Raw genomic sequence first — 22482 nt, 5'->3', positions numbered from 1 at the left:
CTTAGAGTTAAGTCTTATTGGCTTGTCTTGGGTATTATACCCATAAAAGACCCAACTAATATGCCTGGAAGAGGGAACCCTCTGAATAACCAGATGTGGTTCATGTACCCCCAACTAGAGCTAGGGGGTAAGGTAATTCCCATAGGAATTGTATGATATCCCACAGGAAAAATCAAAGTTCAATTCCAAGACAAACAGGCCAAAAACAAGAACTCTACTGCATTGTGCTTAAAAATTAGCTTGTAAAAATCATCTTGAGTTTTTATTGAGTCATCAAATATTAAGAATCATAAGGACTTTGGATCTTCTATATCAAATTTCTCTTTTCACAGATGTGAATTCTAAAACAAAAAGGACTTCAGAGGCTTATTCAGAATATCACAGTGAACTATAGGGCCCAGAAAGGAATCCAGGACTTCATATTTTTATCATATTGTCTAGAGATAATGTATAAATTTATAGATAGAGACACAGCTATTACATTTTATCTTGGGGTGAATCTTTTCCCTTTCTTTGTCTTTCTATTCTCATTTCCTTCAATACATATTCATTGGAGACTTACTATAATCCAAGCCTTCTTCCAACTCTTTATTGAGAATTTGTTCTGTTTGCCTTGATTCACCATGTATTTGGTAAACAGTTTATATTCCAAGTATGCTTCTGAGCACTGGAAATAAAATTACAGACAGCATATTCTAGAGGGGAAGAAAGACAATTAATAAAATAATTATAGTTGTGACAAGTGCTTTTTTGGCAAATAACAGGTAAGGCCTAGTGTAAGGAAAAATAGAGATATTAAAGCTTAGCCTGAAGGATGAAAAGAAACTAGCCAGAAAGCCAGGAGGAAGAGTATTACAGGGGAAAAGATTCTCAGAAAGACTGAGCCTAGATTTTCAGGAAACAAAAGTTCGTTTAGTGCTTAGGGAAGGAGTTAGCCAATTTTGTAAACACTCATGGCCTTGTAGGCCAGATGGTTTCTGCTACTCAGCTCTGCTATTGTAGCTGAAAAGTGACTTTGGGTGATGTGTAAACAAATGGGTAAGGCTGCATTATAATAAAACTTTATTTATAAAAACATGTGGAAGGCAGAATCCCCCTGACCCTGGGCACAGAGATTGAGAGGGAGAGACAAGAGTTGACCTTGCAGGACCATCAGGAAACTTGAAGGCTGGAGGGGCATGATGTCAGTGAAGGATCAGCTTCCGTTGAGAAGGATCTAGGTTTTTGCTTAAGAATACCATGATTTTAATAGAAGTTCTCTCTTTTTTAAAAAAATTATCATCAACATTCAAGTAGTAGGTCAAGGTGAAAGTTGTCTCTCCATGGTGTGGCTTGGTGTTAAACAGAAGACATCCCCTCTCTGGCTTCAATTATTTCCCCCATATATCTTCCCTGTACCAGGTCTTCCCTCTTGGCTTCAGACTCCAACATTTCTTTGGGTTGGGTAACAACAATGGAAAATTACATCTAAGTGAGTAAGATAACAATGACAACAATAACAAAAACTAATCCTGGAAACACATGAGAGCTCTCAGTATATCAGCTGTGGTGACTCAGGAAAAGTCCCCTGCGTTTCTCTTCCTTGGGATTTCCCTGAAGTGAAATGTTAAATAAATTCTAGACTGTCTTCTATTTTCCAGTGATGAAGCTGTCTTTGATTTATATTTCAGTCCTGTGGTTGTATTTTTCTGACCATGGTAGTATCATGTTGGAGACATTAATTGAGTACATCATTTTTTTCTGAAATTTTGAGTTTGAGGGAGAACTGTATTCATGTTTACTAATGGAACAGGGAAGGTGAACGAAAAGGATCAGAAGAAACTCTGATGCACTACAATCAAAAAAGAAAGTGGGTTTAATACAATTAGGGGCACGTATGGTTCATTTCGGAGACTTCCCACAGGAAACAAATTGCTGGTCCACCGTTCCAAGATTCTTCAATCGTGTCAAAATATATCCTGATTATCAGTAGTTGGGATTGATTGGTACACTTTGCCGCTCTCCTGTTTAGCAGTTTTAGGAGAAAATGAAAGCAATACCGATGTAAAAACCTAGAACATTCATCAGCTGAAAATTGCTCATCAGCAGCATTGTGGTCCTAATGATATTGTTGAAATGGATTTGCTTGTCAAAAAGGGATATCTTCCTCTGAGTCCTTTGATGAGAAAGTTTCAGCAGGGCAATGCAGGGCAGCCCTCACTGTGTGCCCCACTCCCAATAGCTGTCATTTTAAAGCCCTTTCAGTCCCATCTGTTCAACCAGGTTGTGTAAAGTTCGAGGAGTTTTATTTCTGTTTTCTCTCACACTTAAAATGTATGATTATAATTCATCATGAATTATCAGTGGGTACTTGATTAATAGGAAACAGAACTCATGTTGTTTTTGGTTGTGTGGATTTTCAGGTATTCCATGCCTTAGTAATATTTTAAAGTAACTTTTACCCACCGTATAAGAGTAATCTATGTTTGTTCATTTGGAGAATAAAATGGAAAAATTAGAAAAGTATAAAGCAGTGCATAAAATTTTCTTCAGTCAGCTGATGTAACATTTAATATAGATTTGTCTAGCTTTTTTCTCTTTGTGTTTTGTGTTTATGAATATGTATACAAAGTTTTTCTCAGATTTGCATAATACAGGTTATGTTGTGCATACACTTTTTTTGTGTGTGCATACACTTTTATAAACTGTATTAGAAATGACATTTACCATGAACATTTTATAACATTTCCCCTTGTCAGTAATGGTAATATTCTGGTTGATAGCTGAATCAATGTTTATTAGAATTGTTTATCATTTTTAGTGTTTTGCTATTATGAAAACACTCCAACAAACTTAATGATAGTATTTTTTTTCAATTGATATTATCTTAAGCCCCAAACATTCTCTCTCCTTAAGCCTTTAAGGAAAAATTTAAATGTAAATTTAAGAACTTTTTCTAATGAAAATACTCAGTGGATTTGAATAGCTATTTATGAAAGAAAAAAAACAAAAAAATCAATAAATTAAAAACAAAATTACATTTATTTCTCTCAGTTATGTTAACTCCTCAATTTTCATATAATTCATCTTATAAAATTTTGTTTAAATATTCCTTTTTCCCTTGATTGCGAAAGTAAAAGAGTCACAAGATCACTAAAACTAAGTGGTTGGCATATTTTGAAAGTTTGTTAAGTTTGTTTTTATGTGTGGAAGGAGCTACATCTTGTTGGGAACTTTGGGGAAGGAAAATGGAAAGTGTTTGCTGTGGGAAGTTAGGAAGTTAGATAAGAGGTTCATTTTTTTGTCAGTGAATGCCCAGTCGCCCTAGCACCATTTGTTGAAAACATAATCTTTCCGTCATTGAATTGCTTTTGCACCTTTGTGAAAAATCAGTTGGGCATGTTTATGTGGGTCTATTTCTGAGTTCTCTATTCTGTTCCTCTGCCAGTGCACAGTCTTGATTCCTGTAACTATATAAAAAGTTTTGGAATTAGATGGACTCATTCTTTCCACTTTTTCTTCATTTCCAGGATTACTTTAGCTATTCTTGTTCCTTTGCCTTTCCATATACATTTTGGATTAATATTCTGCATATCTACAAAAAAATTCCTGCTGGAATTTTGATAGGAATTGTATCAAACTTGCATGTGAATTTGAGAACTGACATCTTTACTCTGTTGTGTAATCCAGTCCATGAGCCTGCTGGGTTTCTCCATTTATTTACATATTCTTTGATTTCTTTAATCAGTATTACAGTTTTCAGCATACAAATTTTATATGTTTTGTTAGATTTATACCTAAATATTTTATATATTTGAGTAATTGTAATTAGTATTAATTTAATTTTTATGTCCATTAGTTCATTTCTGATATGCAGAAATAATTTTTGTGTATTTTATCTTTTATCTGCAACCTAGCTGAACTCATGTTATTAATTCTAATTTTTTTGTAGATTCCTTAAGATTTTCTATGTAGATAATCATGCTATTTGCATATAGGGACAGTTTTACCTCTTTCTTTCTGGTCTGTATTGCATTTTACTTCATTTTCTTGTCTCATCGTGATGGCAAAAGCTTCCAGAATTATGTTGAATGATAGTGGTGAGAGTGGGCATCCTTGCCTTGCTCTTTGTCTTAGGAGGAATGCTTTAAGATTTTCATCGTTAAGTATAATGTTATCTGTAGGTTTTTAAGATGCTTGTTATGAGGCTGAGGAAGTTCCCATCTATTTCTATTTCTTTGAGAGCTTTCGTCAGAAATGGATGTTTAATTTTGTCAAATTCCTTCTCTGCACTGATTGATATAATCATGTGGTTTTTCTTTTTTAGCCTGTTAATATGGCAAATTACATTGGTTAACTTTTGAATATTAAACTAGAATTGCATCTTTAAACCCTTGTCATAGTTTGGTATATATTTTATATATACTTATATAAATATGTATAATATATACTTTAAATATATACATGTATATATATATAACCTTAAAAATATATGGACATATGACTTTTATTTACAAAAAAATAACAGTACAGCTTTGGAGTTGGGGATGGGTAACTTCCAAACCTTGCTTCCTGCCCTACCCTCTGCAAGGAATATCTTCTGGTCAGTGTAACTCTGACTAACCCGACATTGTGTAGTACTTTTGATGTATTCACAGTATCACCATCATTATTACTATCATCATCATCACCATCATCATTAAAGTGTACTGTATATGAGACTGAATCCACACGTCCATCCATCCATCATCACATTCTCTGTTACGCATCAGATCATTGAGGTTCACCAATAATACTCCCCATGGTCATCTCTCACCTCTCAAGTCCACAAATACTGAAGTGATTGTAGAGTTTCTTAGGTTTGTTCCAAAATTTTTTGTGCATCAACAATCATGTTCTTCCATAATATGTCACCATTGTACAAGGTAACCATTTTTTTTTAACCTTTAACAACTTGTTTACTAAAATCCTTATTTTCATCCACACATAAAATGGGCAAAATAAAAAAAATCCTTTTGCTGACTATTTACAAGGTTACCATTTAAAATTTTTTTATTATAGTTGTATATCTCACTCGAAGATCATTTTTCAAATGATCATGTTTCAAAGGAAACAAATTTAAGATTAATATGATTACTGCTTTAAAAGTTGATATGCATTTGATGCAGGGGAAAAAAAGCTCAAATATGATACTGACACTGGGAGATAAAGCAGGTGCTTCTACTTAAGTAATAGGATCCTTCCTACCAGGCTCATCTTTACCATGACACAACTTTGTATCTTGGTAAAATTGCATAGTTCTAGGGGCATGCTCATTCAGATCAGTTGTGAATGATTGAAATAGAAAACATTGTAGTCTCTGCTTCCTAATGTGTACTGAATATAATTAGAAAAAAGTACTCAATTTTTTTTTTAACATCTTTATTGGAGTATAATTGCTTCACAATGGTGTGTCAGTTTCTGCTTTACAATAAAGTGAATCAGCTATACACATACATACATCCCCATATCTCCTCCCTCTTGCGTCTCCCTCCCACCCTCCCTATCCCACCCCTCTAGGTGGTCACAAAGCACTGAGCTGATCTGCCTGTTCTATGTGGCTGCTTCCCACTAGCTACCTATTTTACATTTTACAGTGTATATATGTCCATGCCACTCTCTCACTTCATCCCAGCTTACCCTTCCCCCTCCCCGTGTCCTCAAGTCCATTCTCTATGTCTGCGTCTTTATTCCTGTCCTGTTCCTAGGTTCTTCAGAACCTTTTTTTTTAGATTCCATATATATGTGTTAGCATACGGTATTTGTTTTTCTCTTTCTGACTTACTTCACTCTGTATGGAAGCAACCTAAGTACTCAATTTTTAAATCACTCTAGAACTCAGAGTTTCATCTACCAAATAACTTCAGAAAAAATTCTGAAAGCAAGAATGGGAACATATATTGAAAATTTTTATTCCCAGGGCTCTAGCATACTTAAAGGTCTTTTATTAAAGGGGAAAGGGCAAACTACTGCAATCTTATCAATTACTAAATTCTTTTGGACAAAAGTTTCTTGGGACAAAATTGTTACTGACTCTTAAAATGTTCATGGTGTATAAAGCATTTTCATTGCAATGAATAACTATCTGTTAGAGACTTGGAACTTAATTAAATATCCTGAATTATAACTGTCTTCACTAGCCGTAAAAGTATTTTCTCCTGAGATCTGTGGCTATCTCTCTGCTATATTTTACCTTGTAAATTTGAATGCACATTTTTGTAAATCAGGGTCACAATTATTTTTATGGCATTTGCTAAGCTTCACTTTTGGACGTTGCCTACACTATATTAAGTATACAGATATATGTGAAACTGGGCATTTAAAAGCAGTCTAAAAAATATCAGATTATCTTTTTGTGCATTGCTGGATGTTATCATCACATACCATTTATTTGAATCATCTCATCAAAAAATAGTTTCCAAAGAGGAATGTTTGAAAAATCACCAGGTTTTTTCACAATGATCTTCAGATTTGGTGGAACTCTTCCATGTAGTTTGTCTCTTTTTTAATACCTTGAGTTGTTTCAGTCAATCTGCTGCCAACAGTTTTTCACCTGAGGACACAGATTGTGCTGGGCAGTTCTCCTTGACAGTAATGTTAGTTTAAAAGCTGTCCCTTAGGTACAGCTTGGAAAATTTAGGGAGTCTGTTCTCTGCCAGAGCAATATTTCTTCAGGATGAAATTGAAATCTTGTTTGATACTGAAAAGGACATTTTAGTTTAATGCCTGTGGAAAATTAAATGAACAAGTTTCTCACAGAATCTGCAGTTTATTTTCGGATCAGCAAGAAAAGTAGCATGGCGTCGCCACCTGAAGTTAACAGGATCTGAATGTTTATGCATGAGTCACACCATATTTAAAAAAAGTTGGAAAAGCAAATAGATGAACTCCTCAACTATGACCTGGGGCCCAAATCCAGCTTACCATCTGGTTTTGTACAGTTCATAAGCTAAGAATGGTTTTTCCCACTTATAAAGATTGAATTAGAAATAATATTAATGATGTGAAAATTATATGATATTCAAATTTCAGTGTCCATAAATAAAGATTTACCATAGTGTAACAGTCTGTGGATACATTTGTATCATAGCAAAGTTGAGCAATTGCAAGAGAAACCACATGACCCACAAGTCAAAATATTCGCTATCTGATCCTTTACAGAAAATGTTGAACTCCTGATATATTTACAAATCTGATATTTATGCTGTTTCCATCATCTAAGCAACTTTGTATAATACATTGTAAAGTATTTTTGCAACTAGTTGCAATTTCATATGTAAACAGCTGTGTGTATTTATATCTATTTTAATATTAGTTTTTATCATTATTAGAGATAGAGATAATTTTAATTGCTTCTTTATAGTTTCTGCATTTTAAAACATTTCTACAAAATGGTATTTTATTTTCTACTGAGGAAAAATTAGACAAACATTTTCTATCGTAAAATTGATATATTATTCAATGTAGAAAATACAGATGGTAAAATAAGTAAAAGGAAGTCATTCGCAGTCTCACAACTTAGAGATAACAATTTCAGTATGTACACAAATATACATATCTAGTTCCTAGGAAGTAATAAACAAATACATATATTCTTTTTAAAAAATGGAGTAACAACTCAGGTACTGCTTATAATCTGCTTTTTATCTTAAAAATAGTTATGTATTCTTACAAGTTATACATTTCCATTCTAGAAAATTCAGAATATGAAAAAGATACAAAACATTGCATGGCCACCAGTCAGACCTAAGCAACATTAAAGTGTTAGTTTATTATTTTGTTGTTTATCCCATCCATAAGTTATCTTTGTATTATAACTGAACATTTTTACATTTCTGTTTTCACAAATATGCAGTCAGGTTTACATGCTGCTTGATAATTCTTTTTCATTTAACATTCCATTATAAGCATCTTTCCATATCAATAAACATTTTGTCATTTTAATATTTGCATAAGGATATAAATGTTCTTTAGCTTATAAAGCATGAACATCTTTTATATCAATAATTATAAAAAAGAAAATTAGAGCAACCTAAATGTTTACCAATATGTATTATGACATCTATATAATGGAATAGAATGTAGCTAATATATTGTTTATAGATAAATATTGATTGATATGTTATTGAAAGACTGATGCCATACTGCTCCCTTGCTAGCTGGCATTCTTTTCCCTCTGTTCTTTCAATGACTGGCTCCTTCTTATTACTCACCTTTCAATTCAAATGCCACCTCTTCTGAAATACTGTTCCTTATCCCCTAAGCCACAAACTCCACCCCAGTCACTCTTTATCCCATAGCCCTGTTTTATTGCATGGTGATCTTCTTTATTTATGTCTTGTAATCTTCTCTTATCAGAATATAATTACCTTGAGGACAACAAGTTGTCCTGTCTATTACTTTTCAGTATCTGGAGTAATGCATGATATATACTATCTTCAGTAAAATATTTGTTGAATAAATGAATTTAAAAAGTATATTCTTAGGTTTAAAAGGTCTGTAAAACTGTATGAATAGTATGCTGTCATTAATACAAATATACACATGCACGTCTGTGTGTGCATTTGTGTGTGTGTTTTCTGCTTAGAGAACATGGATAGCTGGATAGATGAGTGGATGTGTAGGTAGACAAACAGAAAGATAGCTAGCCGTCTGTCCATACAGCCGTCTTGCCTGAGAGCCGGAAGAAAATAGATTATTGTTAACAGTTATCGTCCTTTGTTGGCAGGATTTTACAGGACATCTTTTTATCAGATTCTAATACATGCTTGACAAATCCAGCCTTCTTCAGGAGGTAATTTTTAAACTCGATTTGTTAAAACACCACTCTGTAAACGAGGCTAGTGTCACAGGTTGTCTCTCTGTGGCCCAGTTCGTTTTAGTCCACATGTTAAAGCAGTGCTCTTTTTTTTTTTGAGTCCTAGTAAGTGCCCAGCACTTTACGAGCCTTGTGTAGACAATAGTGAACTAAGGACATGTGGCCTTTGCCCTCATTTGTGATGGAATAAAGAAATGGGTGTGAGATAAAGAATATTAGGGTGAGGTATACACTTTAGGGTACCTGGAGAAGGAATGATTTAGAAAGTGACATTTGAACTGAGAGTTGAGGGAAGAAAGGGAGTGAGCAAGGCTAAGAGCGATTTAGGTGGAGGAAATCCTTTCTGAGGAAGGAAAGAACCAGGGTTTGAAGTGTTCAGAGAACCTCTGTTTGAAGAGCAGAGAACAGAGAGACAACCAAGGGTGGCAGGACCTTGGTGAGTGATGGAGAGGGTTATAGACAAGACTCCAGATCCTCTGAAATGGTAGAAAATACCGCCTCTTACTCTCAGTGAAGGGGGGAAGTGCATGATTGTCATAAAGGGACACCAAGAGGCACAGACAGAGGTCGTGAAGTTCCTTCACAAGCAGTGAATATGGAAGCTTTCAGAGTCACAGGAAGCAGGAGTTCACACAGAATACTGCTCCCTGTGGAAGGATGGTTTCGCAGAACCCCTATTTTCCATGGGGTATATATCACCGCACCAGACTTGAGACCATCAACTGTTCTAAAAGCGTGGGTTGTGTCATCCTGGCTTTCACCAGCTTTTCTGGAGGTTGGTTTTCTTTCTAGCAACTATGCTGCTTAAAATAATTTGAAGGAATTCTCTTATAGTCGTGGCATGGAGGAAACATTCTGAGCTCAACTACTTCTACTAGCATTTTTTGATTATAAATGAATAAATATTTTCTGAATCAAATTTAAAACAGAAAAAGCAAATATCCTCTGTATTTCCATCTCTGACAAATAGTTAACTATAAAATATATATCCTTGTATTGCCTTTTTTTGGCTGTTATTGTATCAGGCTTGTGATTTAGCTACTACTTTACAAAGTGCTTTACTCACTTACCTATGTAATCTAGACATGGATGAGCCATGTAGTGCTTGTCTTTAAACTAAGGATTATACATTGTGTTGGCCACACAACTGCACACACGCACATACACACACACATAGACGCACACACACACATACACCTGATTGCAAATACATTAAACAGTGTTGCAATCTTTATTGATGATTCTCAGGGAAATAAGAGACTTTGCTGCAATTATCACAATAAGACCTAATGTTAAACATTTAAAATCATTTCATTCTTTCCCTTAAAAAAGGGCAGTACTCCTGATAACTTCATTATCTTTGTTTCCTTTTGCTTTTAACTCTTCTCCTTTTCCCTTGCTTCTCTCCTCTCCTCTAGCTTCTTTCTATCTTATAAATACATGTCAGGAATTACAAACCTACTCAGGTTTGCCACATCTTCAGAATTTTTAAGAAAATTGAAAAAGTGTATTATGTAAAGTCTCAATATTTTTAAAATAGGTGCAGCTCAAACAAACCATATCTGTGATCTGTATTACAGACTTTCAGTTTATATAGATTTCTTCTAAAACTTCTTTACTTATTGCTTTTCTATTTGTGTGCTCCACTCTCTCCATCTTGAATTCATATTATATGTTTCTTGAAAGTCTTGCTTCTAACGTTTAATATCATCTTTTTCCTTATTTCAGTATCTTTTTCTGTATATTATAGGATAGCTTTTTGAGCTTATTTCCTCTATTATGGAATTGAATTACTTTTAGCATTTAGTCTCCTCTTTCTGATCTCATTTAGCCTTTTTACTGTCACTAGAGTTTGCCTTTTACAGAATGTCATATACATGGAATCATATAGTTATGTGGCCTTTTAATACTGACTTCTTTCACTTACCAATATGCATTTAAGATTAATGCATATCTTTGTGTGATTTTTATTGCTGAATAGGAGTGCATTATATGGATATACCCCAGTGTGTTTATTCATTCACCTAGAGAAGGCCTTTTGCCATTTTTTTTGAACATTTTTTTTCTCTTTCATGGAATGTTTCCTGACTCCTGTTTCCATTTTGTAAGTTCTGTCTTTAGTTATATCAGGACAGTGTCTTCCTGAAATTGGTTTCAAATATGAGTTAATCATCATCTAAAATTTCTCTTGCTTATAAAGTACCTCTTATTCAGACAACTTTTTCTTTGAACTTTCTTTTGAACTACAACTAAGTTTTCATTTACCTAATGATTTTTAAGTATATAATTCAATAATTTGTAGTAACTTTATAGACTAGTACAGCTATCTTCACAATAGAAATTTAGAAGATTTCCATTACTGCAGAAAGATCCTTCATACTCGTTTGCAATCATTCCCTCATTCATGCCAACCTCCAGCCCCAGTCAGCCATGGATGTCCATTGTGTCTATAGATTTGCCTTTTTGGGTCATTCATATAAATGAAATCATAAAATATATGGTCTTTTGCTTCTGGTTTCTTTTCCTTACGTTCACGTTTTTGAGGCCCGTCTCTGTTGTACAGGTTGTCAGCAGTTTGTTGCTTTTTATTGCTGAATAGCATTCTGTCATATGGATATACTGCATTTTGTTGATCCATGAACCAGTTGATATTTGGACTGTTTTCATGTTGTGAATATTATGAATAATTCTGGAAGGAACATTCACACACAAGTTTTTGCAGGATGGTCTTTCTGTTTCTTCATTTTTGCATGGTGGAAGTTTGTGCATTCCTATCATTTGCTTTTGAGATAGTCTCTCTGCAATTCCGTGGGTTTTATCTTATTTGTTTAAAGTTTAAGTAAAAGAAAATGGGAAGGTTTTTATTTATTGTATTTTTGCCTGTTTAGTATTTCGGACAGCCTGGGAAGAGTGTGGGAGCAAAGGTGAGGGCACGACTAGCAAAAATCTTTAAAGCTTTTACTATAATTCAGAAAAGTTTCCTTTAACATTTAATGTGGTAGGTTGTCCTCTAAACCCTATTTGCAAAACACCTGAATCTAACCACTTCTCTCCATCTGTCATACTAGTCCAAGCCAACATCATCTTTTGTCTAGACCATTGCAGTAGACTCCTTCTTGGCTCCCCACTCCTAGTCACACCATACATAAAGAGATCTCTTAAAAACATAAATGAGATTATTTTACTCACCAGATTGAAATTGCTTAGTGGCTTCCCAATGTACTTGACATACAATCCAAATTCCTCACCATTGCTCATGAGGCTCTTTGTGGTGTGACCCTTAATGATCTTGGAAGTCTCATCACCTATTAATCTCTTTTGCTTCCTTAAGTTAGGCCAGAGTAGCTCTCTTACCAGGCTTGTTCTTAGCCCCTTACTCCGGAAATGCCCTCTACCTAAAACACCCTTTTTTTTCCCCTCAGATTTTCTTGCTTGCCCCTTTTCTATGTTCACTTCTCAAGTCAAATATCTTCTTTTGGCCATGCTTGTCCCCATCACTGTCAACTGCATCTCCATTTTATAATTTCTCCATAGCACTTATGATAATCATAAATCACCTAGTTTATCCAATTTTTATTTATTGTCATTCTGTCCTTTAGATTGGAATCTCTATGAAAGGAGGGGCCTCATATGTCTCATTCTTGATTGCATTCTCAGCGCCTAGAACTGTGTTTGGCACTCCGTAAATATTTGTTGATTGAACAGCTGTTTGCTTGGAGCCAGGAAACTCACAGGGACACAGTGACAGCTGAGTTCCCTCACTGTGTCTAATTGGATTTTCCCCGTCAATACACTCTGAGAGTCAGCACTGTCATAAGCTTTCTACCCAGTTGAGCTGACTTCACCTGATTTAGCCTACATCTCCAGAGATGTGGTGATGACCATGATAGCACCAGTACCCATGACCCCTATTTCTTCAGGTTTTATCCCTTGAGTTAGGGAGCCTTGGTAGGATCTTCATTCTCATGATTTGCTTTTCTAAGTCATGTTGAGTTTTTCTCAATCTGGCCATGGCTGCAAGTCTTTGTTTTAACTTTTCTCACTTGTGAACTGACCCTTCCATGGTTCCCACTGAGGATATAAGTTTTTCCCCAGTTTTATGTTTCTTGTTCTTTATAATGGAAATCTGGACACACCAGTGTATGTGGTTATCAGTATATGTGTACTCACACTTAGGCTTGTAGATATTAGATACTGTGGTAGGCAGAATTCTACATGGACCTGATGACTTTGCTCCCTGATGTTATTCCCATGGCTATCTTATAGCTGAAAGGGATTTTGCAAATGTAATTAACTAATCAGTTGAGCTTAAGATAGGATGATTATCAATGCCAGCTCAATTTTATCACATAAATCCTGTAAATGTGGAGCATTTTCTCCAACTGGCAATAGAAGAGAAAGATTCAAGATACGAGAGGGATTCAACGAGGGAGGATGGTTCTTCACTACTGAGATGGAGGAGGCCAGGAAATAAGGACTTGAGGGTGGCCTCTGAGATCTGAGAATGGTCCCTGCCAACAACCAGCAGAAAACAGGGCTCCCAGTCCTGTAACCAAAAGGAACTGGATTCTGCCAACAACCTGAATGATCTTGGAAGCAGAGTCTGTCCTAGAATCTGCAGAAAAGAACACAATTTGGCCAATACCTTGATTTGGGTCTTGTGAGATACATCAAGGCCACCTGGGCTTTTGACCTGCAGAGATGTGAGATAATAAGTGGATATTGTTTCAAGCTGCAAAATGTGTGGTGATTTTTTTTTACACAGCAACAGAAAACTAATTCAGATATGCTTTTTAAGTCATCATCTTACCTAGATAAAAATTTTTATCTTTATTATTTCAGTCCTGTTTATCTTTTAGCAGAATTGATGCCTTGTTTTTTAAAGAGTATTTGAATAAGTGAGTTTTCCTTTTCCACACCAATTATTAGGTGTAACTGCCTAGTTTAACTTTCTGTCAGCTGTCCACTTTTTGAAACTATTTTTGTAATGGTGTTAATGATTTGCAAACGGAAGGCCACTATTAAATGTCGTTGGAATGATTTTAGGTGATAAGAATTGACAGAGATGTGTTGCTTGTTTGTGAGGTTCCCATGTCTTCTGAAATTCAATCTCACATCCTGCTCATTCAACACAGAAACTTTAGATTTTACATTTGTCTCTCAGTAGTTGCTCTTTCATTGTTCATTTGAGCCATGAGTTGCTCATTTCTGACAAGTATGTCTTTGGGTTCTGCTTCTGGTCTTGACAGTTATTACAGAGAAGTGCCAGAATAAAGGGTCAAGAAATGCTTGTCCTTCAGTGTAACACAGCTTTGGTTTTATTGAACTAAAGGTTGCTTAAGAAAGTTTTATAGAAGAAGAAAAATTCAGCAGCTAGAGTGCTGCCACAAAGAGAGGAGAAAATTTGTGGTCTATAATTTCCCTTACTATAAATAATCTAGTCTCAGTCTGGTGTTCTGAGAATCTTAAAGCAAAGCAAGATGCATAGGATCAAAATAATAACTCTTGGTCATTAACTAGTTGTGCATTGTAGATAAATTATTTGTCCTCTCAGTGATTTAGTTTTTACATCTATAAAGTGACACAAACATGTGTTAATTACCTAGAAATCTAGTGCTTCTTAAATTTCTCCTTACAGTAAGGTTTTCAAAGTGTGATCCGTGGACCACTGGCAGCAGCATTACCTGGGAACTTTTTAGAAGCAAATTCCCAGGTCCCAATACAGACCTAATAAATCAGAAACTCTGGGGGTGGGGCTCAGCAATTTGTGTCTTAACAGGCCCCCCAGGGAAAGTCTGAGAAAGATTGCCATTGTCATGCCTAACATAATCTTAGCATTGGGCCTGGTATATATTTAACAAAGGTTAGTTGTTAAATTATGGAAATTAACTGGGGGTGCTAGGGCATAGCACAGAGGGGTTCATGAAAACGTGATTTGTTTAAAAATCCATGGAGAAATTATTTTGCATCTTTGCTTGCTTTAATATAAAAATATGTCTAAAATTCCTTTTATAATGGGAAAAAAAAAGGTTTTCTATTCAAAATCATTAAGTAAAATGAAAGCTCCAGCAAGAAATGCCAAGCTGCTCCTATAGCTTTGACGGCTCCCTGGCCCACCTCTGGTTACTCTCTCGGTGTAACTTGAGTTTGAGATGCATGGCCCTGTGGATAGAGGAATCGTTCTTGGCTGTCCAAATTTAGTTTGTCTTCTGACAGCATTATGTTGTTCCTTGTATGCTTAAATGGTTCTTGGGTCAAAGCCTTCCTTGGTCATCACAGACAGTGATGTTTGTCTTAATGTGAGATTTTTAGGAATGGCTAGACATTGATGCAACTCTCTTTCTCTGTTGGTGCCTGCAGTTTCACAATGGGAAACTGTGTTGTGCTACGTTGCTGGCAGCATTTTCTTTGTAGTCTCTGCTGAGTCTCTCTCTATTGTATAGATAATATATACATATATATAAAGTTGTATATACATTATATAAATATATTTATATATTTATTATGTAAATTATATATACTATTGTTTATTATATATTATTAGTATATAATAATTAAATAATTTATATTAGTATATTTTAAGTATACAGATATATAAACTTGGATGTAAAATATGTATATATGTATATATATAAAATGTGTGTGTGTGTGTATATATATGTGTATATATATATATATATATATATATATATATATAATGTAAACTAGGGAGTGTCCATTTTATAGGCTTTTTTTTTGCTAAGTCATTTTGCTTAGTCCCCCGTTGGAGTCTTGTTAAAGAAATCTGCGTAGGTTAAACTTTCCAGGCAAGACCACCATCTCTTTTCCCTTGAACTAGAGTTGTAAAGGCTTAGTAGAGAACTGAAGCCAGCGCTTCCAGATCTTGTTAATGTTCCATAGTTCATTATAATATATCAATACATTTTCTCTCTATGTGTACTGTTGACTTTGATATCAGAGAGCCATGAATTTGAATCCCGGCTTGACTACTTACTAGGTATATAATCTTGGTCAAGTTATATAAGCTCTTTGAGCCCAAGATTTTTCATCTGTAAAATGTGGATAAGAACATCTATGCAACAGGGTAGCATATGAAGATACCTGGTACTTGGTAGTTGTTCAGTAAATTTAAACTAATGTCCTGTGCAACTGATAATGAAATTGGGTCAATATTGGCTGGGTGACTTTACTATCCAAACACAGGAAGCAGGATAGAAAAAAGGGATCGTGTCTCCTTTCCTCCCATCCCATTCTCTTCCTTCAAGTCCCATTGCTCTTTGTGTTATTTATCACACATGTCAACATCACTCCCACAATTGAATCACTGTTCTTTGTGTCTGCCTGGCGTACTTTCCCCTAAACTCTGCATCGTTTAGGTCTTTGCTTAAATGCTACCTCACCTGAAGCCCTTCCCTGACCAGTCCCTACACAATAGCCCTCCTACCCAATCTATCTTTAACACTTACTCTGTCTTATTTTTCCCTATGGGAGAACTTATTTGTATCCCAATTTATATATTTATTTACTTTTCCTTACTTTTGTTTTTGTTGTTTGTTTTTGTTTCTCAGTACAAGTCAATATGTTCCATGAAGGCAAAGACTTGTGTTTTTATTACATTATCCCCAGTCAAACAAAACAGGGCTTGGGAGAAAATAGGAATCTAATTCAATTTGTTAAGTGAATAAAGTATTTGACGTGTGAATGAATGACTAAGATTTATTCAGTGAGCCATGACACTTGAACAGAAGGGAGACAGATCATGCCAGGCACCTACCATTGCTCTCATTTCCTACTGGGATTTCTAAGTGTTCCCAAACTATCTGACCTAACTACAGATCATGTATTGTGTATGAAATTTCCTACATTATAGTGTTTAAGTGTGAGGATATTCATATAGATATAAATTTCGATTTTTTCCAGATAGTAGATTAAAAAAATATGTTCAGTAACTTGGAAGCTGAAAATCGCGTCCAAAAATCAGTCAAATATGGCTTTTTGAAAAAGAATAAAGCAGAATTTCAATTTAAAAAAAAACAACTCTGTTGTACCTTTCAAGGAAATAAAAAAGCTTTCAATGAAAAATGCTCAGATATTGGCAATATTCACACCAAAACGAAGCTCCCTATACCTCTGCAGATTTCTTAAGCATTTAAGCAATTCATTTGTTGCTGTTGGCTATCCAGGCAAGTAGCTTTGCTCCAGATTGTTTATGGAAGGTTCACCTTAGATGACCTCGTTCCAAGGTTGATAGTGGTCTCTTAATGACCCTTCAGGTCTTTTTCAAAGTTCTGGGAGCTTATTGGGTCATTATACCAGGTGATTTTGTTAATTGGGAATTCTCTGGAAGGATTGTTAATAGTATAAGCCATTAGTGGATCCACCAGATGACAAAGGGGGTGTTTCCTTTTTTTCTTTTCTTTTTTCCTCTCTGTTTGGCTTTGACCTTAACTGCAGGTTGGCTTGTTAATGTCTCAGGTTGCAGTTTCACAGGTAGTTTTTAATTGATAGGGATCAGTGGGATGGTGGGATATGGTGCAAATGTGCATTTCCTTAGAACCCATGCCATAGTCCTGTGGTGTGCTAAGGCTGGGTAGAAGTTTGTTAGTCATTTGCTGGAATGATGGAGTTTCTTGCAACCTCTTCCAAGCAACTCATGGCAAGGGAGACAGATAAAACAGATTCTGTTTTCTGAACAGCAAGAGTATAAACAAGATGGGCAGGCAGTTCCTCTAATGAGATAGGTCTGCAAAATTATTTTTGGAAAGACCCAAGTTTAAATCATGAAAGATGAGAAAGGCGAATTTCCAAAATTTCTGTATAACTCTGATTTCAAATTCTAGCTCTAAAATTTATTTTAAACCTTATGACATTGGGAAGATCACTTATAACTTTTCAGTGCCTCCATTTCTTCATCTGTAAAATAGGAACAATAATAGTATCTACTTTGGAGAGTTGGAATGAGGATTAAATAAGTGACTGTATGTAAAATATTTATTTTAATTATTTTTATGACCCTGTTTTATTTCCTTCACAATAATTACTCTATCTGAAAATAGACAATGTAATCTGAATAAAAAAATGTATATTATGTGAGGTTTATCAACTTTCAAACTGCACAGCACTGTCTAGAACCCTTGTTTTAAAGTCTCTGCATAGATAAGGGGACTTTTTCTCTACTTTGGTATTTGGGAGAGATCAGTAACATTTAGAAAATAAGACCATTTGTTTCCTAGTTTCTTTTTCTTTTAGCATATGTCATCACCTTCATATAGTAATATGAAAAAGATAGAAATTCAGGCAAAGGATATAAACAGAAATTCACGGGAGAGAAATTACAAATGGCCAACAAACATGGAAAATGCTCAACTCAGTTCTTTCCTAGTTTCTTAATGCCTGACTCATCTCTGAGCTTTTTTCTACTGGAGTCTGGACCTTTCACCCACTTGCTCATAATCCTGCTTCCTTAGAAGCCCATCTCCCTGTATCCAATCACATCCACAAAATATGTTCATCTTGACATCTTGGAATAGCCAACACTATTTCTAAAGTTCCTTTTTAAAGAAAATTCCCAACTCCTACCCTCTTATCCCCTCTCCACTCATAAAATGTTGTTGAAGATATTTCCCTTGTGTCTGACCAAACCAGTGTCTGAGTTTTGACTTTCTTAATTGGCCACCAATACATAAAGGAGACAGTTGCCTGCCCTAGAATGTACTCTACTTTGTACACTTTTGATTGCACGAGTGCCAGCCTTTCTGGAGGAGGAGCTTGGAAGGGGCCAGGACCCCTCATCCTTTCCAGCTCAGTGTTTTTTTCCCCCCATTTGGAGGCCCTTGTTAAGGCAGATCACCTGAGAAGCCACTCTTTTCTGTTCTTTAGAATAGCTCCTGTGCCTCTCTGTTATCAGAGATCAACTTTTAAAGAACTCCTAACTTTCCTTTGGCCTTCTCTGGAGTGTAACAGTCATTGTCTAGTAAAGGAGGGTAGGATTGGTCTTTAAGCAGCAGACATTGAAGGGGTTGTTGGGTCTGGATTCTGCTCAGAAGGGCCTTTGTAATGGGGTGATAGACAATAATCACAGAAATTATATATCACATTAAAATCTCCCATATTATAAAGAAATTCTCTCATATTTTTGTCTAATACTTCTATACTGACCTTTTTTCACATTTAAATCTTTGGTCTATTTGGGATTTGTCCTAGTACAGGTCCAACTCGAATTTTCCCATTTGGCTTAATTGTTCCAGCATCAGCATCATCTATTGAATGATGTGTCTTTTCTCCACGGATTTGGGAGGCCACCTTTATCATATGTTAAATTCCCATAGTCATTATCTGTTTTCTTTTTCTTCTGTTTCACTGATCTATCTATTCATGTACCACCGATATTAAATTCTGAATTCAGGTGTCTATTGATTTTATTTCTGGAGTTTTTATTTTGTTTCATCAGTCTGATTATCTATTAAAGTTTTAATTACTGGGATTTTATATGTTTTTTATTTATTTTTAATTTTTTAACTTTTTATTTGTAGAATATTTAGATATTGCATATCATATCACATGCCAGTGTTATGTAAGTTGAATTAGTTGTCTATTGCTGCTTTAAAAAATTCCCTCAAAACTCAGTGTCTTGAAACTATAAAAATATATATATATGGTGAACTCACAGTGCCTGAAGGTCAGGAGTTTGAGAGGAGCTCAGGTGGGTGTTTTGCCTCAGGATCTCTAAAGAAGTTGTAGTCAAGATGCCAGCTGGGGCTGCAGTCATCCGAAGGCTTGACTAGGGCTCGAGGATCCATATGGCACACACACAGGGCTGGTGGCTCACACACAGGGCTGGTGGCTCACACACAGGGCTCGTGGCACCCACACAGGACTGGCAAGTTGGTGCTGGCTGTTGTCAGGTGGCCTCAGTGCCCCCTTAGGTGGCTTTCTCCACAGGATGCTTAAGTGTCCTCACATAATGGCAGCTGGTTTCCTTCAGAATGAAAGGATGCAAGAAAGAAGTGAGAATGCCATTTGTGACCTAACCTTAGACTCACACTAGTACCTCCACCATATTTTATAGGTCAGACAGACCAAACCTAGCACAGTGGGATAGGGGACTACATAAGGACATGAATACCAGGAGGCAAGGATCTTCGGGGGCCGTCTTGGAGACTGGCTACCCTAAAAGTGTTGGTAATTACATATATCTGCATATAGATATAACTATTTGTATAGATAGACGTAGATATATTTTTCTAAGACCTAAAAATAATCAATCCAGCTTAATTACAACATAGAATGTGAGGAGAGATGGGGATGGAGAGGTGGACATGAGTCAGATCACTGTGAATCTTGTGAGCTGTGTCAAGAAATTTAGACTCTTAGCCCAAGGGCAATGAGAAACCAGCTGGAAGGTGGAGGTCAGATTTGCTTTCTCTAAAGGTTTTAGATTTCCACTCTGACTGCTATGTAAAGAATGGACTGGAAACCATGGGCAATTCTGATGGTTTGGAATGGAGAGAAATGGAAAGTATTGGGAGAATTGTAGGCGGTAGATTCAACAGACTCCATGATTGATTGGATGTGGGGCATAAATTGAAGGATGTTAATGGTTCTCAGAATTCTTGTTTGGCAGTTGGGGGCATAACTGGGTTGTGAATGAAGAATGAAAACTGGTGTGAAAGGAGAAGATGAATATTTTAGCTTAGATACCGTTAAGTTTGAGGAGAAATGGAGAGAGGCTCAAATGAGAAGGTATTCTGTAGACATAAACAATCAGGTTTACAAATACATCTCTTCAACAGTTTCCTTACGAAGAATAGCCTCCAAGGCTAACTAATAAAATTGAATTTGCAAATGACACCAAAGTCTTTGCAAAGCTGAAATGTGAATCCTTTCTTCACTGGTTTTGGAAAGCATTTGCATGTCTGCTCTTTTCATGGCTTCTGGTTCCACTAAGGTGGAGCATCCATTTAACCCTTAAGTTAGGGGTGACTTCCCAAGGATACCTGTGTTAAAATAAGCTTGACTTGCCTCAATCCCTGTGACCATCAAGACAAGGTCAAGAACCCCACCATGAGGCATCAAGAAGGGTAGGACATGGTTGGTGACTTTTTTCTGTGCCAGGGAGGTCATGGGGGTTTGGTGAGTTGCCCCCACCATCTGGCTGTGGCCACAGCAGGGTGAAAATGAGGGATCTCACAGCTGGGGCAATGAGACAGCCAAGCAAATGATCTTGCTGCGTGGACAGAACGTGTGAAGGATTTCACTGGTGCATCTCTCTGACAGCTCCTGGCATTAGAAGACACAGTTTGCTCTATTCAGCTGTTTTAAAAAAAAAAAAAAAAAATTCAGTTGTTGGCGTTCTTATTTTCCCCCAACAGGACACCATTCCCCTGCTGTAAAGGTGAAGAGAAACTTCACCTCTCTGTTCTTGAGAGCTGAGAGAATTGCTTCCTAGGTGAAGATTTCAGTGGTGTAGCTGGATGGCGTATCAGAGCGCATATAAAAAGAGCCACATATTGTAAATCCTTCCTGGATATAAATAAATAGAATAGAAGAGAACTAGGCACCAGTGGGTTTCTAGGGATGAACAACCAATTGAGCAAGTATTTATTAACATGCCATGTGCCCAGAAATGCCATATGGACTCTTCACAGTGGTGAGAGAAATGCATGAAAAATACAAGAAATGAGCTGTCTGTTTTTTGGACTATTCATGCTGTTTTTAATATCACTAAATAGATTTCTGGTTGGCTCCTTCTCTCATTGCTGCTGTTACTACCACCAAAGCTGCAGCTTCTTCAGTCTCTACTACCATTATCACCACCACAATTACCCACATTACCTTTCTCAGGGTGTTTTTGTAAGAATTAGTGACTGTTCAATGAAGAGTAACAATCATTATTTCTACTATGGCATGACACTGATGACAAATGTGCTTATGTTTGTTTTAGAAATTACTGTTGCCACTTATTTAGCATTTTCTATATGCCATCCATTGTACCCAGATTTCTATACACATTTTCCTTATTTAATCTTCACTTTTACTCTGTGACTTTGCTTATATGAATATCCCTACTTTCTAGATGAGAAAATTCTAGCAGAAAAAAGTTGAATATTTGGCCCAAGTGGTTAAGGCAAGGAGTCCAGTCCCTGGAACATTCAAGGTGCTCAATAAATATTTGCCAATTGACTGATGAACTTTAAAGCTTATACTTTATTTTCTGGCCTTCTAGACAAAATGAGAGCCCTTTAGCCAGAAGTGTTATGGACATTTTTTTTTTTTTTATAAATTTATTTATTTATTTATTTTTGGCTGCATTGGGTCTTTGTTGCGGTGCGCGGGCTTCTCATTGTAGTGGCTTCTCTTGTTGTGGAGCACAGGCTCAGTAGTTGTGGCACACGGGCTTAGTTGCTCCGCGACATGTGGAATCTTCCCGGACCAGGGCTCAAACCCGTGTCCCCTGCATTGGCAGGCAGATTCTTAACCACTGCGCCACCAGGGAAGTCCTGTTATGGATATTTTATTTGGCCTTCACAAGCTTGTTTTTAATGTAAATTAGGGGACATCATTTTAAATTGGGGAAATTCATAACACACACACAATCTGAATTTATGACTTTTTTGGGAAAAAAATAAAAGAAGTGGCCACCCTGA

Source organism: Eubalaena glacialis, chromosome 13, assembly GCF_028564815.1.
Source record: "Eubalaena glacialis isolate mEubGla1 chromosome 13, mEubGla1.1.hap2.+ XY, whole genome shotgun sequence".
NCBI lineage: Eukaryota > Metazoa > Chordata > Mammalia > Artiodactyla > Balaenidae > Eubalaena > Eubalaena glacialis.
Note: the sequence above shows the minus strand (reverse complement) of the source record.